General features: G+C 49.5%; 1 long non-coding RNA gene across 9 annotated transcripts in view; it reads right to left on the bottom strand.

The window, feature by feature from the left end:
• The window catches only part of LOC138516882 (uncharacterized), a 215,808-nt gene that overhangs the window by 126,312 nt on the left and 72,550 nt on the right, over positions 1 to 16,946 (bottom strand). For 2 of the 9 annotated variants that reach the window (XR_011282320.1, XR_011282324.1), the window contains exons 1-2: positions 16,138 to 16,700; positions 12,354 to 12,462 (exon numbers count right to left, since the gene is read on the bottom strand). This is a non-coding gene — a long non-coding RNA (uncharacterized lncRNA). Of the gene's footprint in view, positions 1 to 12,353; positions 12,463 to 16,137; positions 16,702 to 16,946 lie in introns of those variants that run through there. The other 7 variants (XR_011282325.1, XR_011282326.1, XR_011282323.1 and 4 more) reach the window with 7 other exon arrangements.

Consider the following 16,946-nt stretch of genomic DNA (forward strand, 5'->3'; position numbering starts at 1 on the left):
CCTCAAATATCTGATCGAGTTAACCTGGGCTATTTTTGTCCTGTCCAACACGCCATTCATAGCTTTTAACAGTTTTTTATGTGATGACACCAATATTTTGGATTTGCTTGTGTTTATGCCTAGTTGCTTTCTATTGTATAGGCTCAGAACTGACTCAATCTTCTTTGAAGGCATTTTGGGGTTCTGACAATGATGACTAAATCGTCCGTGTATACTATCCGCTGCATTTCAGAATTTTGGAACTTAGATGAGGGGGTTCTCAGTGATGTCTCAACGTTTCTCAAGTCAGATAAATACATATTGAATAAGAAAAGGCACCAGGGGTCATCCTTGTTGCAACCCCCTAAATGTTTTTATACTTCTAGAGTATATCCCTTGTGCTAACAGGCATATTCGTACCGATGTGGAGGAGTAAAGAGCCTTCATGGCCTCTAGCATGTATTGAGGGCAGTTTCTTTTCTTTAATTTTCCCACAAGCGTTTTCTACACACTACACACTATGAAACACCTGTTCCAGGTCTATGAAGGCCATATATATCAGTGTTTTTTAATTCATTCCCTTTAGTTTAAAGATGCTTGATAGAAATATGCTCAAATGGGTCCCTACGCCCTTTGCAAAACCCGTCTGACTCGCGTCCATTCGCCCATTTTCCACAGCTCATGATTTCAACGTTCAGTAATAGGGATGCAAAGATCTTCCCCAGGATATCAATGAGAACGATAGGGCGAAAGTTTCTTGGATCCTACCTATCAACCCTTCTTGAATATTGGTACAATTAGGGCTTACTTCCATGATTCTGGAACTGCCTTTGCCTTCAAAATTTGCCTAAATAATAAATCGGCAAATTCAGTCCAATGTTCTGGGTCTTCTTTCAGCATCTGGTTAGTGAGCCCATCTGGGCCAGGGGTCCTAGAGGATTTTAGCTTCTTTATCATATCCATAATATCCTTCTTTTCCCAAGTTAGTAGCCATTTATCAGAGATCACAGAATTTTCGGCTTGTTTCCCAAATTCCATATGAGCAAACAACGTAAAGTAATGATCAATCCATGCCGATTCTGCAACAGATTTGGTTTTCACAGCCTCTTGGAACTTTCCATCATTGTTTAACAGTTCCCACAAATTGCGGGTGTTTTTTAACAGACACCTTCAACATGCTTTCAGCATCGATTTGATCAATAAATACTCTCGAGGCCTTTAGTCAATTCCTTAAGCTCTGCTTACATTTTTTTTTTTTCAACTTTGGTTTTATTGGTAGTTTTTAGAAGAAAAATACAAACGGCAACGCTGGGAGCGTCGTAATCATCACTTTTAACATTGTCATAAAACCCCCAGGTTCCCTCTCCCCCTCCCCCCCACCCAACTACTCCCCTCCCCCCAGATCAGTGTCACTTCAAAAGTCGAACAGCTGGAGCTGTCATCGTCGCTCGTTGTACGTTGCCACAGAGGTATGCTATACTCTCGCGTCCAAATTGGCTGAGTGAGATCCGCTGTATCCCGGGTCCTGGGCTACTCCTACATCCCTAAGTAAAGCATTCCAAACCCACCCCCGCCATCCTGCCAGAGTGTTCTCATATTGTCAGTGGGGGTCCCAACCCCATGCCCCATAGACCCCATACCAGTTAGCCTGAAAGGAGCCCAATTCGTTATTTACCATGGCCGTCAATTTGTCCATTAAGAACATGTTTTTGAGTTTCTTAAGCCAATCTTCCATGGATGGGGTCCCTGGGCTCTTCCACCTTTGTGCCAGGGCCACTCTGCCCGCTCGCAACATCGTCTCCCACATTCTTGGGTACCTATACAGTTCAGTGTCCTCCGGGGGGAGGCCCAGCAACATCGTTAGGGGGTTGAGTGGGATTAGTTCCTCGGTGACCTCGGCCATCCACCCCCGTACCTTCTCCCAGAACTCCTGCACCTTGGGGCAGGACCACCACATATGCCCCCTCGACCCCACTTGGCCACAACCCCTTGGGCATCTGGGGGACACTCCCGAAATCATCTTGGAAAGTTTCAACGGGTCCCTGTGCCAGCCCTGTAGAATCTTGAAGTTGTGCTCCATGTCCGATGTAAATAGGTTCCCATGAAATGCTATCTTAAAGACTTTGGACCACGCCTCCTCCGTGAGTGGTTCTCCTGCCAGGTCGTCCCAAAACCCTCGAAACCCTCTTCTCCCCTCCAAGTTAACAGTGTTCAGTATTTGGTACATTTTGGAGACTGCCCCCTTCCTTGATGTGGCCGTGTCCAGGAACTTTTCGAAGGGGGTCAGCTGTCTCCGTAGGTTCTGGCCCCATGTTTGGTCACAAAGGATGCCCTTCAGGCGCAGATATTCAAAGATTGAAAGGGACTCCCGCCCCAGTGCATCTCGCAGGGCCTCGTATTCGAGGAACTCGCCCTCTTTGAACAGTTGTCCCGCCCATTCCAGACCCCCGTCCGACCAGGACTGGGCACTCCTGAATTCCCTGCTACCTGGTTTGAGCGGGTGGCCCCAAAGCGAAGACATTGGAGAGGGCCATGTCGTGAGGTATGAGGTTGTGGGTCCCTCTTTCCAGATTGTCCAAAGTATTCCCAGGGTTGGGTGGGCTTTCAGTTTGCTAGGGATGAGTCTATGCGGCAGCCACAGGAGGTCGCGCACTTTCAGAGGGTGGCCGTCCATGTCCTCCAGGTATGACCAGTAGGTGCCCATCCCCTCCTTCATGTGCTCCAGCAAGACCCGCAGCTGGGCGGCCCGGTAGTAAAGGAGAAAGTCCGGTAGTCCGAACCCGCCCTCCTCTCTGGGTAGTGTTAGGGTGGCCTTTCCTATCCTCGGGGCCCTCCCTTGCCATACAAACTCGCGGATTGATTTTTGTAGATCACTGAGCAACTGGGCAGGGACCTCCGTTGGGAGCGCGGTGAATAAATATAGTAATCTCGGCAGTACGTTCATCTTTATCGCTGTCATGCGCCCATACCAGGACAGAATCATACCATCCCATCTCCTCAGGTCAGACGTAACCCCCGCCAGGATAGGCCCATAGTTCACCGGGGCCAATCTCGAGAGATCTCTAGTCAGGGTTACCCCCAAGTACCTGATGGAATCCCTCCCCACCGCAATCCCCGCACACCTGTCCCGGGGGTCCAACCACGGGTCCTGGACCCTCATGGGTATGAGCTTTGACTTTGCTGCATTTATTTTTAGTCCCGAGAACTGCCCGAAGGCTGTCATCAGACGCAGGAGGGGGGGGGAGCGAGGAGCTGGGCTCCACCAAGTACGCTAGGATGTCGTCAGCGAACAGGGAGAGCTTGAACTCTACTTCTCCCCCTTTGATCCCTTTGATGTCGGGGTGGGCCCGGACTGCTATGGCCAGAGGTTCCATCGTCAGGACGTAGATTAACGGAGAGAGTGGGCACCCCTGTCCTGTTCCCCTCGTGAGGGGGAATGAGTCGGAGAGTTCCCCGTTCACCTGCATTCTCGCTGTTGGGGCTCCATAGAGGGCGGAGACCAAGGTCCTGACGTGAGGCCCAAAGCCCATTCGACGGAGGAGGAGTTGCATGTACCTCCACTCGACCCTGTCGAATGCCTTCTCGGAGTCCAAGGAAAGCAAACTCGCCTCTAGGTCTGATTCCTGGGCATAGTGGATTAGGTCTGTAGTCTTCCTGATATTATCCGAGCCCTGCCTGCCCTTCACGAACCCCACTTGATCCCCGTGTACTAACTTGGGCATTATCCCCTCCAACCGTTTACCCATGACCTTAGCTAGGATCTTAACATCTATATTTAGGAGGGAGATCGGGCGGTAGGAGGAGAAGTCAGTGGGGTCTTTTCCTTCCTTGGGCAATACCAGTATGATGGCTCTCATCATCGTTTCCGGCAGGGTGCCCCCCTCCAGTACTGCATTGAACACCCTCGCCAGGTGTGTGGCCAAAATGGACCGGAACCTCTTGTAGAAGTATACTGAGAACCCATCTTCCCCCGGGGACGTTCCCGCCTTCATCCCACCGATTGCATTCTCCACCTCCTCCTCTGTGACCCCTCCCTCTAGACCTTCTGCCATTTCGCCTGTCTGGGACGGGATCTGGATGGAGTCCAGGAACTCCTCAATCTGAGTGTCTTCCCCGGCATATTCTGACGAATATAGTTGTTCATAGTAGCGTCGAAAAGCCGCTCCTATGACTGGGGTGCTATGGTCTAGTGAGCCCCGTTCGTTCCTGATTGCCCTCACCATTCTGCTTCTCTGGACCTCTCTAAGTTTCCAGGCCAGGATTTTATCGGCTCTGTCCCCCTTCTCATAGTATTTTTGTTTCACTAGCTGGAGGTTGCGCTCAGTTTTGTGCAACAAGAGATCTTTCAATTGAAGTTTGTAATTTTCTAGGGCTGTGATCTGTTCCATAGCCAAGGGTGCCTCCGGGGGGCCTCCCGGCTGGAGCTGTGCGATCTTTTCCCTAAGGGATTTTTCTTGGGCCTCCCTCTCCCTTTTTTTCTGAGCCCCCATTCTTATGAGAACCCCGCGTAAGGTCGCCTTGAAGGCGTCCCACAGCACATGCGCACCCACCTCGCCATTGTCGTTCAGCTTGAAGTATTCCGTAATGGCGTCCTGCACTTCCTGCGCCAGGACATCGTCCTTCAGCAGGGAGTCATTGCACTTCCATCGCCCTTTTCTGCCACCTCGCCATTCCCCTATAATGGTGGTACGGACCAGGTCATGGTCGGACCAGGGGACCGGGTCAACCTCATAGCCAGAGACATATGGGCGCAGGGGTTCGTCTACCAGGATGTAGTCTATTCGGGAGTATGATGTGTGGATTGCAGAATAGTATGTGAAGGAGGGGTGTTCTGCCCTAGGGGTCTGGATGGTGTCCACTAGGCCCAGCTCTGTGTTGATCCGTTGGAAGGAGCGGGCCATAATTTCATCTGCAGCCCTGGTGGGTTGGGATTCCAAGCGTTTCCTATCAACTTTCGGGTCCAGGACCATGTTAAAGTCCCCCCCCCACCACCATCAACCCGCGTACGAATAATTTCTATCTGTTCTTCACTCCCTCCCAAAATTGCGCCTGGCCTTCATTGGGGCCGTACACAACTGCAAGTGTTAAGGGGGAGCCCCGCAGGAAGCCCCTCGTCAGCAGGAACCGCCCCTCTGGGTCTTTCAATGAGGCTTCTACTTCAAAGCCAATGTCCCTCGCTAGCACTATGGCCACCCCCCTTTTCTTGGTCTTGTGGGAGGCGCTGAGGACTTCCCCAATCCCCCCCCGTAGCCTTGGTTCTTTCCCCCTCGCCCAGTGCGTCTCCTGAAGGAAAAGCACGTCTAGTTTAGCCCTCCTGAATTCCCTGCAGACCAGGGATCTTTTGGTGGGGGTGTTCAGCCCCCTCACGTTAAGGGAGCCCACGCCCAGGGTAGGTAGATCATCAGCCATTGTCTAAAATTAACCAGCTATTGGATAGCTGACTCGTGGCACTTTCCTTGTCCGGCTCTTTTCGTGTTATCCTCTGATCTCCCGTTTCCGCCCCCCCAGGTGGCCCTGAAACCTTTCCCCAACTGACCCCTGGTCCCCCCTGTGAACGTAACCACATCAACAAACCCCCTACCCCCCTCCCCCCACCCCGGCGTCCAGCCAAACAGTTCTACCATTGTTGGTAACCGGCCGGACCACCTGCCTACCGCCTCCTGCTGGGTGAATATCCAAATTAGAGCCTCCGTGAGCCCTCCCTACTCCCCCTCCCCCCCTCAATGTAACTCTCATACTTGCTGTTCCGGGAGGATCCACATAAGTTCGGACCCCCTGGTCCTGGAGTTCGGCCTGTATTCGGGCCGGAACAGATGTTGAGTCCCTGTGGTGAGATCTTTACACAGTTCCCCCGAGGCTGATGTCGCCTGCCGTGAGATGCCTCAGCACCCTTCCTCCCCCTGGTCTGACAGTCCCGCTCTACCCTGGCCGGGTTCCGTGTCATTCCTGTCCGTCGATGTGGACGGTGGGTTCAATTTTTTAAATTTCCGTGGGCCTGTCTTTTTTCTCCTCTCTCCTCGTGATCGGCGCGCACTGGCTTCATCCGCGGCGAACCCGGAGGGTTCCCTCCGCGGGGTCGGGTCCGTTGCATATTCCTGTATGGCTCCCCTTATATCTTCCTCTGTAATCAGGTTCACTCGTTGGCCTTCGAATTCAAACGTGAGGGAAAAGGGGTACCCCCATCTGTAGCGCACCCCCTTCGTTTTCAGCATCTGGGTCAGCGGGCGGCACATCCTACGTTTGGCCAGCGTGTATGATGAGAGGTCCTAGAAAATGGCCACCTGTGCGTTGTTGTAGGTTATCTCTCGGGATTTCCTGGCCTCCTCTAGGACCTTCGCTTTTTCAGTGTAGTAGTGGAAGCGGACCAGAATTGACCGGGGGCCCTCAGCTCTTTCCCCCGCTCTATGGATCCGATCAAACGTCGGTTTGGTTGTCATCTCATCCGAGAAGAGGAGGGCGATGATGTCCCTCACCACCCGGGTCAAGTCTCTTTCCGTCTCCCCCTCCGACTCCGGCACCCCAAAAAGTCTGAGGTTGTTCCTCCGCTCTCTGTTTTCAAAGTCGTCCATTTGTCTTGCCCTCTCCTCATCTCTCTTTTCCAGGGCCGTTAGTCTCAGAGCCGTGTCCAGCTCCTGGGTCGCTGCTGAGGACTGGTTGGACTCTAGTTGTGACAGTCTATCCTCGACTTTGTCCACTCTGTGGTCCATGTTTTCCATTTTTTGGGCAATGTCTGCCCGCATGTCCCTAATCTCCTGCAAGACCGAGGCAAAGCCCTTTTCCATGGTGAGGGCGGGCAGGGGTGGGGTCTCGGAATGGGACATGCCGGTCCGTCGGTCCGGGTCGCTGTTCTCCCTGCTGGTGTCTTGGTAGCGGTACTCCTGGAGGGTATGGCGCCAACTCATTCGGTCCTCCTACTTCTCCCCTCTGCTGGTGCGCCCCTGGGGGCAAGGGACATAGCCCGGTCGGGGAGCGCGCTCTCTTTCCTTCTGGTGTGGCCCTCTGTGGGGGGCCTCTCGTGGGCGGGCACTCGCCCCACCAGACCTCCGGTGGGGGCCTCACACCCCCTCCCCCCCTTGTGTCCTCTGTCTTTGGTCAGCAGTTCTTAGGGTGGGGGGGAGAGGCTAAGGATGTCCAATAGCGGTCTGTTGGAGGGCTCTCAGGTGTGATTCCTCCAGCGAGAGTTCCCAGGCGGGCACTCGCCCTGGGAAAGAGCCCAGGGGCCACCACCCAGGGAAGTGATGTGCTCGAGGATACTCTCCTCCGAATGTTCTGTGTCACTTCCAGGACTGGGGACGTTTTCCCTCTCGTCTTTCTTACTTTTTTTTTTTTTTTCCCCCTTTTTGGCTCGACAGGGGGGGGGCGGGGCCGACTCGCCCCTCCATGCCCTCCGATGCGCCCCGCGACTGGTCCCCCGGGGTCCTTTAGGGTTGTGTGGGGGCTGGGGCGGGCTCCCCCCACCTACCTCGGCTCCGAATTCGGGAGCGCGGGCTGGCCGCCTTTCCTTAAGCGGGTCGCGGCCCGCATATCATCCGGCTCCTCAACGGGGGACTTCCCCTCCGCGACGGCTCCTTGTTCGGGTGCTGCAGGGGTGTCGCCGGTGGGTCTTCTGCCGGGGCGCCGGCACGCTCCGTGTTCGGGGTGGAGAGGGGGTTGTGCGCACCCACGAATCCAGGCCGCCAGCGCACGCCACCTCCTCACTCGATGGTCGGGACGCTGCCTGGGGCTCTCCGGGGCTCCTCCCTTCGGGCCGCAGAGCTCGTTCTCGGGCACCCGGGGGTCCCCAGATGCCGCTCTTTCGCCCCGGGGGGCACCCGAGGTTCACGGGTTCCGCGGACCGTGAATGTTCCGTGGGGGAGGTTGCGGGGGGGGGGGGCTCAATCCGTCTGCATAGCCCAGTTACGGCGGGAGCAGCGTGTTCAGGCTGCCATTGCCTGTGCGCCCCCTGGTGGCCTCCTGCTTACATTTTTTGATGTTTATTTTGCTCTCTTCCCAACCCCTCTTTCTCAATTTCCTCAAGTCCGCCCTTGGAGAGCTCTTTGCGGCCACCACCTACAAATTGTATTCATGAATTTGTTTAAAGCCCCCTCTTTCATGACTTGATTTGATTGACTCAAACTTAGTCAGAAGCCAGGCGTATTCAATCCCATCCCTACCTGAATCAAGGTGTTGAGCGAAATTTTTGATGATCCCTGGGACATCTACAGGTTTCACCTTTGCCCGATTTCTTCCCTGGGAGACTTGAATAGCACCCTCTATTCTTTCAAGGGTACGCTTCTGATCTCCTCTTATATTTTATTTCCAGAAATTTATGGTCACTGCAGCCCTTATCGATCACCTTAAGTCTCTCAATTCGGTGCCACATGTTATGAGAGACGAACCAATAATCTAAATGGGCTTTCTGATAAACCCGGGCCCATGTAAATTACCCCGGGACATCTCCATAAACGTATCCGTTCAACATCAGAAAACTTCTGTCACCAAGATAGCTTGTCCACTGTTGCGCCCAAGGTGAAATGCCCAGATCATCATAGGAACCCCTTGGTCATCCAAACATTTAATGTTTAATGTTACAACATTAACAATGTTGTAACATTGTTACAAGTAACGGATGATGCCCACACGTCACTACATTCCAATACAGGTTAAACAATATCATCAGTTCTTTCCCACCAGTTTCTATCATAAGCATTTGTATAAGGGGAGAGGGATTTAGTATTTTCTTTACTGTGAGCACTTCCCCTACCTTTATCCATGTCATCAGACCCGTAAGGGTAAGTTCGACCTGTAGTGCCTTTATTAGCTGGATTTGAATAACAGTTACACCCCCCACACAGGGGCTTAGACCTTATCCAAGTCGATTGAAGGTATAGGATGTCATACTTACCTAGTCACAAATGTGTATCATTATATAGGTGCAAAAACCCCCAGTATTCCAGGATGCCATCCATAGATGGTTTCCTTTTAGTACATCCTGGCGCTCATTTTTTTGTGTGGGAGCCAAGGCACCCAGCAGCCACAACCATTCCTGTGTCTCCTGGAGTTTCCCCCTTACAATATTCACGCTCTTTGACACATTTCATTGGTGATTTAAGGTGTCAACTACCATTCTCAAGGGACACCCATTCAAAAGAATTTACCATAATGGGTCAGATTCAGGCTCCCTTTAAGACCAGGTTTCACTTTGAATTTCTATTGGGATTCTGTTGTGTTGATCAACTTTAACATGGCTCATGGACATGTCATGGGGGTAACTCAGCTCAAAACCCAGGGGAAGGAAATCACTTGCTGCTTCCATCATGGTCGTTTTGATCAAAGCAGTCCTTAGATGGAGGATAACCCAATTCATACGATCTTCATTTACGCATTGGAGGAGATCTGTCAGAGAATCAGTGATGACGCCACAGGATTAATCACAACCCATGCACCCTATCCACTCTCTACGCCCTCTCATCCTTCGTCGCACACCTTCACATGTGAGGGTCAGTCACTGCTTTTGCTTCCACGTTCAACCCCCTCCCACCTCTGCCTCTGACGCTCCCTCTCTGTACTTGCTAACCTTCACCTCTTCATCTATAACTCCTTGCCCCTGTCATGAGGATCTGCTTGAAGCCAGCCTCCAAGTGCATCGGCTGGTATGACTCCGATCTAGCATCCCTGAAACGCAAGTGCAGAGTTGTTGAACGGAAGTGGCAGATCTCAGGTTCATCCTCTGACAAACTGACCTGTCGGCTGTTCCAAAGCCAATATCGTTTTTTTCTATATCCTTCATGAAGAGGGCCCACATCCAAACTGCATTTCTGGAGCCACTAACAAAATGGTTGAACTTTTCAAAATCTGCAAGGAACTCCCAAATCAATCTGCAGTCTCCACCTCTCTCCTTCCTTCCCTGGCTCTCTGCACTGCTTTGGCCTAATATTCCTCACCATTACCCTCCACTTCTGCTCCTGCTTGCCAGCCTCCCTTGACTCCCCTCCCACCACACCCACACTTTCCTCCCGCCTGCCCACAGCACCTGATGAGGTCTCTAATGTTGTCTGCTCTTTGAAGGTCTCGGCCAAACAAGTACTCCCCTGCTCTTCTACAACCATTAAAGACAACATCTTCTCTCTCGTCCTGGCTCTTGACGATTTCTATAATCAAGTCTCGGGAGGATAGCTCAGGGGCAACGTGCTCACCTTGGAAGCAAGATGACACAGAGCAACACAGGGTTCGATCCCCGGGTCCGCGCTTAGAAACTTCTGGGTATTAAGCGCATCATAAATAACCTATCATATCACTCCTTCACCAGTGGATCTGTCCCTCTATTCCTCAAGTACTCCCTTGTGCACCCTCTCCTAAAAATGCCATTTGAAGACCCCTCTTGCCGAGATATCTATCGCCCTATCTCCACCACCCTCTTACTGGGTAAACTCTTGGAGAAGTTGGTTTTCCCCCAACTACTCCTTCATACTGAACATGTTGGTTGCCTCCATGACCATGAATCTGGATTCCGGGAATCCAGAGGCACGGAAACTGCTCTCCAGAACACCCGTGAATACATAATTACTAATCTTGACTCTAACTCCCCTGCTGTTCTCATTCTCCTTAATCCCTCCTCTGCCTTTGACACAGTTAATCATTCTATCCTCATAAAACAGCTTTACGATACCCTCGGCATCATGGACTGGGCACTGGACTGGCTGACCTCTTTCCTCACTAACTGCCTTTCCCAGCTGCAACTGGACTCTTTCTCCTCCACCACCACCCTCTCTACCTGTGGCGTCCCACAGGGCTCTAATCCAATCGATATGGCTCTTCAATATCTATCTCACCCCTCTTGCTCACCTGATCTTCTCCTTCTCTCCTCATTTCCAGTGTTATGCTGGTGACAGACAGCTCTCCTTCAATCTTCCCTCTTCTACCTCCTCTTCCTACTCGCTCATTCCCGACTGTCTGATAGCTATCCAGGAATGGTGTTCGACCAATGACTGCTGTCATAATGCCAGTAAGACAGAGGATCTTCTTATAGAGCCACCTGCCCTATTTCCCTCCTACCACCAGCCGCCTTGCTTCGGTCTTCCACCCTCACCATTCTGTCAGGCCAAAAACCTATGGGTCATCTTCGACTCTTCACTCTCCTTCACTCCTCACATCTTGGACCTTGCCTAGAAGGCCCACTTCCAGCCTCACCTCCTTAGAGGCATTCTCCCTTTCCTCACTGTTCCCCAGAAGCTCAATGTTTCCAGAGTTGTGGTCCTCTCCAGGCTGGACCACTGTAATAGCCTCTTACTCAATATCCCCCTTTCCTCCCTACGCCCCCTTCAGCTAATCCAGAATAGGGCTGCAAGACTTATCCTTGCCTCAAGCCCAGGGACTGTATCTCTCCAGCCCTAAGAATTCTCCAATGGATTCCGGTGGCCGTGAGGATCAAATTTGAGACCCTCAGCATCAATCACAAGGCTTTCTGGGGCATGGCACCACACTATCTCCAACTGTCTCTCCCTAAATAATTCCCTGCTAGAGCCTTCTGCTCTTCTAACTACAACTCTCTGCTTGTCAAACGCTTCTCCAGAGTGGGAGGCAGGTCTCTCTCTTCGGCTTGTGCCTCTCTTTGGAACATCCTCCCCGCCCCTCTCAGACTTCAGCCGGACCTCCTTAAGTTCTGGAAACTCCTCAAAACTCTGCTTTTATCTACCTCTTTCCCTTCCCTGCAAATCAACCCACTGCCGCTGATATTGGCGCACTGGACCTTCATAGATCGTACATGTCACCACCCCCTGCCAATTCAATACCAACACCATCGTCCAGCACTGCCCTTGCGGGCCTCCTACCTGGCGGTTGGGATTCCTCCGCCCTAGCACTCCTCCCCTGGTACCCCTTGGCACTTCCCTCTCAGGCTCTCACAAGCACTTGGCCAAACCTTGCTCCCTCACACGCCGCCCATCTTTCCTACCTACTGCACTTCTCTCCACTGCAAATGCACGTCCGAATGCCACAAGGCCTAGTAGGACCACGATTGTATATCTACTCTTTTTTTGCAATTATTATTTACTCCCTTTGCTCCCTCCCCACTTTGCCTTATGGCGACTAGAAACAGAGCTGCTCAGTCTTGTCTGAGTCCCAGAAGACTGAACAACTTTATTATGGCATTATCAGAATACAGCCCTGGTGGTAGCTATCCTCTCAAAAACCATAGTGCTCAGTAACATAGTATGGATAGAACATGTGTTTCAGACTGCAAAGTAGGCAGGGAATTGCAATCAAAAAATGTACTTTCATAAAACCTTTTTCACAATATTTGTGAAACATATCTAAGTCTAAAAGTAATCTTTACTACAATGAGTTGTCACTGGTAGAGACTGGTGCAGATTACTTCAAACAAAGTAATGTTTTACCTTCCAGCAATCACAGTTGCTAAAAGCGCAGTGCTCTCCATACTGGCGTAACTCCTGGAGTGGTAGATCAACCTCTTCTCACAGGAAGCTATACTTTGAAGGCTTTGGTCTTTAAAAAAAAGCAAAAAAATGATAAACATTTTAAAAACAATGTCTTTCTCAGGCAAATCATTTTTATTTTCAGTGTGAATGCTGCTCAAAGGACTAACAGTAAGTTTACGGTCAGGGCATGATGGAATCAAAAGTAAAAACAAGCATTGGCAATGCCAGCAGTTTGTGTTTATGTGTGGGTGTGGGAAAGACACTTGTCAGGCACAACTGTAGTGGAATGAACTATCCATTGTTGGTAGCAGGTGCAAAATGGTGCAAGTACCTGGGCATCTAATAGCAGTGTCTGGCAAAAGCTTAAAAATGCTTGTTTTAAACGGGGCTTCAGTGGCTTTGCCATTGCTTGTTTTAACAGGACTTCACAGTGAAGAATACACAGAGTGCTAATAAATCGAGTGGCTGAAGACAGGCGTGGTAAGACAGTGTGTTTACAACTCCAATTAAGTCATTAACACTCCTTTGAACAAACACAAACAGGCACGTTGAATACAAAGCCTGATAGAAAGGCTTCATTCAAGCGAGCTAAAAGAGTTTCAATGAGAAGGTGTTGTGGGCAGGTAGAAGCCGAAATGGGTGGGAATGGCCATACAGATTAGCATGGCCATTGGTAGGCAATGGGTGGGCACATAACCAAACACTGACCGTCTCTGTGTCCCTCCTCATGTCTCAGTGCTCCCCATCTGTACTCCTCCAACGCAATGTGTTTTGCTATTAGGTGTTTATTTATCTATTTGTATTTGTAGAGCGCACTACAGTCCACAGGCATCGAGGCGCTTTGCATGAAATTGTAAGGAAGCTTAATTGTTATTACAGTGATACAGTCTTGGTTACAGGCATGTTACAGAGAACAAATGATGGAACATAGGATTAACAATTCAGACAAATAGCCTAGTTTTCATGGCTTTGCGGAATGCCAAATGAGAGTCAATCATCCTAAGGTGCGCAGGAAGGGCATTCCAGAATGAGGCGGCCATGGAGGGGAAGCTACTGCCAACTGCCCGCACTTTCCTACTTTTGGGAGTGGAGATCAGGTAGTTGTTCCTATCTCACTCTACACAGCACTATTGTTGTTGCTGGAGGAGTAAAAACCTTAAGACGACATCTTCTTAAGGTTCTTACTCCTCCAACAACAGTGCCGTGTAAAGTGAGTTAGGATTGGTAGAATTGGTTGGATTATTCCAGAAAGGCTTACTCCTCCAGCAGCAACAACAACAGTGCCGTGTAAAGTGAGCTAGGATTGGTGGAATTGGTTGGATTATTCCAGAAAGGCTTACTCCTCCAGCAGCAACAACAACAGTGCCGTGTAAAGTGAGCTAGGAGTGGTGGAATTGGTTGGATTATTCCAGAAAGACTTTCTCCTCCAGCAGCAACAACAACAGTGCCGTGTAAAGTGTGCTAGGAGTGGTCGAATTGGTTGGATTATTCCAGAAAGGCTTTCTCCTCCAGCAGCAATAACAACAGTGCTGTGTAAAGTGAGCTAGGAGTGGTGGAATTGGTTGGGTTATTCCAGAAAGGACTTTGTAAGTGCACATACATTGAGATGTGTCCTCATTTGCAATCAGGATACAATTTAATTATATTATAATGACCGTATAAATGGGCATTTTAAATTAGACAACCCTTCTAATTACCGAGCAGCTCTTAAAAAAAAAGGAAATTGCTCAAACCATACTGTACTGCTCACTTTGCGAAAAATGACCAATATAGAGCAAAATGGTTCTCTATTTGCTTAAATCGAGGTGAAAAAACAGGGAACACTATACGATTTAAATATTCGCTCTAGACACGAAGAAGGAAGCTCAAATTGGTATTATAACTGCAGCCTACATATTTAGAAAAAACGTTTCCTTCAATATCCGCCTTCGTGTTCCAGTCCCCTGGCTTTCTGATGATGGACACATGCCAGGCCATAGAGCAGAGAGAAAATACATAAAAAGAATGGGAAAGCCAAGCAAGGGAAGGAGGGGCGCAAGTTTGCATGTCATGCTATTACAGCAATATCACATAGTCACGGCCAAGTCATGATAAAATGTGAACTACAAACAGGCAGTGGTGGAAATGGAAAAAATGTAAAGAGGGATCCCACCATGGCTGGGGTGGAGGTGGAGTTTCGAAGGGGCAGAGTTCAGAGGAGTCGGAGATGGAAGTTGGAAATGTTCAAAATAATATTTTTAAAGTGGTGCAATTTCTTTCATGCTGCTTCTTTCCAAACTCCACACTGTACATTAATACCACTTTAAATCACTTCCATTGCAGTGGTGCACCAAAAATACTGTTTGTAATGCAGTCATTATTAGTACATTAATGGATCCATAGACACGCTCTACAGAAGAAGGCTACCAGGGTAGCTCAGCAAGTTGAGAGACCGTTGCTGAGAAGTTATTTATTGACAACCGGTTGTTATTCCTATGACTTTTTGCAATTCCTTTAAATAAAGCAAGTGCTATAAAATGTGTTTGGCCAGGGCGATTGGGCTGGTCGCTTGCTTATATTCAGTACGGAGGTGGGTGTATTTCTGCCCCTGTAGTGAAAATCTAAAGTTGGCACTCATGAACCCATCAGCACAATGTTATGTTATGGAAATGTGTATAGCGCGGGGTCACCCGGGGCTATCATGGCGCTAGATAGGCAAGGACAGAGAGCCAAAAGCCCAAACACAGCAGTCATCTAAAAGAGATGGGTTTTTACAGCTTTTCTAAAAGCCAGTTAATCACAAAAGAAGCATTTGTGATTAACCAGTTTGAAAAGCAACCAACATCTTTATAAATATAACTTGTGATAAAACAACAAGGAAGGGGCATACAAATTACAGAGTATTTGTGTGGTAGTCCGAAAAATTAAAACACAGATTTCAAAGAAAACTAGCGAACTAGTGAATGCAAGCAACATTTTTGAGTGTAGAAATAACCTTTTTCCAATGAAACTTTAAAATGCACATTTGGACAATATTGTGCCCAGCATGTAGGTAGCCTGTTTTTAACAGTGATGGCCCCCACCCCGGTGATAGTCATGGCCCATTGATGCCCGTAGTGTCCCTTCCAGGCCAGAATAAAGGAAACAGGTTGAGCGAATAGGAGCCTGCCGATGTGCAAGCGCCGGGCAAAGGAGCACATATCACCGAGTCCCCAGCTCTCCAAAGCTGGGGGCTCGGTAAAGCTTTGTCCAGCGGTGAATTACTGTCCCATCTGCCTGATATACAGAATGCAAAGGCTTAGCAAGACTAAGAGGAAGAAGCAAGAGAAATGTCATTTATTTAAAAGGCTGTCGTGAAGAAAAGGCTGGTAGAATTTTGCTGAGTCTACAGCAGTCTCCACACAAAAGGCATAGCCAGGATTATCTAACAAGTGGGGTCTGAAGCTAAGGTAGTTGGGCCCACTGCAGTGACATTAACATCTGTAAATGCCCACAAAGCGTGCTGAGTGCAGGAGGATAGCTCAGTGGCAAGGCGCTTGCCTTAGAAGCAAGATGACAGGAAGCAACACAGGTTCCATCACCGAGTTCCACGCTTAGAAACCCTAGAAACGTTATAAATACGCAACTAAGAAAAAAAAACAATTACACAACTAAAAAAAACAATCCCTGTAACAGTGCCTTCATGTGTGAGCGCTTTAAAAATGCAAAAATAAATAAATAAATTTACAGATTTTGGGTCGGCCTTACCCACTCAGGCCCTTACCCTGTTTACGCCTCTGCTCCACACCTTCAGATCTTCGGCTCTGATGGGCTCTTCGTAATGAAAGTGGTATGGCTGTAACCACGAGTTAAGGGGTGCAAGAATTATTCAAGTTACATGATTATCATAGCAGGAAATATCTGAGTGAGCGCTCAACACAAAGCTGCCCACATATCGCTTAGAACTGTCACTCATTGAAACTGAATCCGTGAGATGGAGAAGTGCGCTGAATTCATAGTCGTTTCTGCAGATTTCGAGCCCAGTTAAAAGAAAGCACGATTAAGGGGGAGAGGGAGGAAATCATGTCGTCTTTTTCGAGCTTCATTTTGCTTTCTTTTCTGTTTCACAGGCAGAGGATGCAGCAGGGAGGTGGAACTGTTTATGAGGACCTAGTTCTGCTCACTCGGAACTGGGCCTCGGGCAGTGCGGCCTGTACAGGCCTATACAGGCCTATACAGGCCTACGCAGCAGCGAGCACCCAAGCTACACGCCAGTGAAATTAGTTTCTGCGCACTTTTCCGGAGGCCCTGCTCTGACGTATTGCAAAATCGAACCAAGCATCTTTTAGCCAATCAGATGCTTGAGGGGGAGCAGCAGCGAATCCAGTTCAGTTTGATTATTGTTCTGCCCTCCCCCCTCAAGCAAAGACTGTGCTGAGACGCTTTGCAATCCCATTGGCTTTCCTTTACTTCATCCGTGTTAACTGAAGGGAATGAAAACCAATCGAGTTTTAAAGCATTTCATTGGGGGTGTGGGGAATCTAATTTTCGGGAGGATTGCCATGTCTGTATCTGTGCCTTAGATAGAAAACA

The sequence above is a fragment of the Ambystoma mexicanum genome, chromosome 6q, assembly GCF_040938575.1.
Source record: "Ambystoma mexicanum isolate Mex_15411 chromosome 6q, UKY_AmexF1_1, whole genome shotgun sequence".
In the NCBI taxonomy this organism is placed as follows: domain Eukaryota; kingdom Metazoa; phylum Chordata; class Amphibia; order Caudata; family Ambystomatidae; genus Ambystoma; species Ambystoma mexicanum.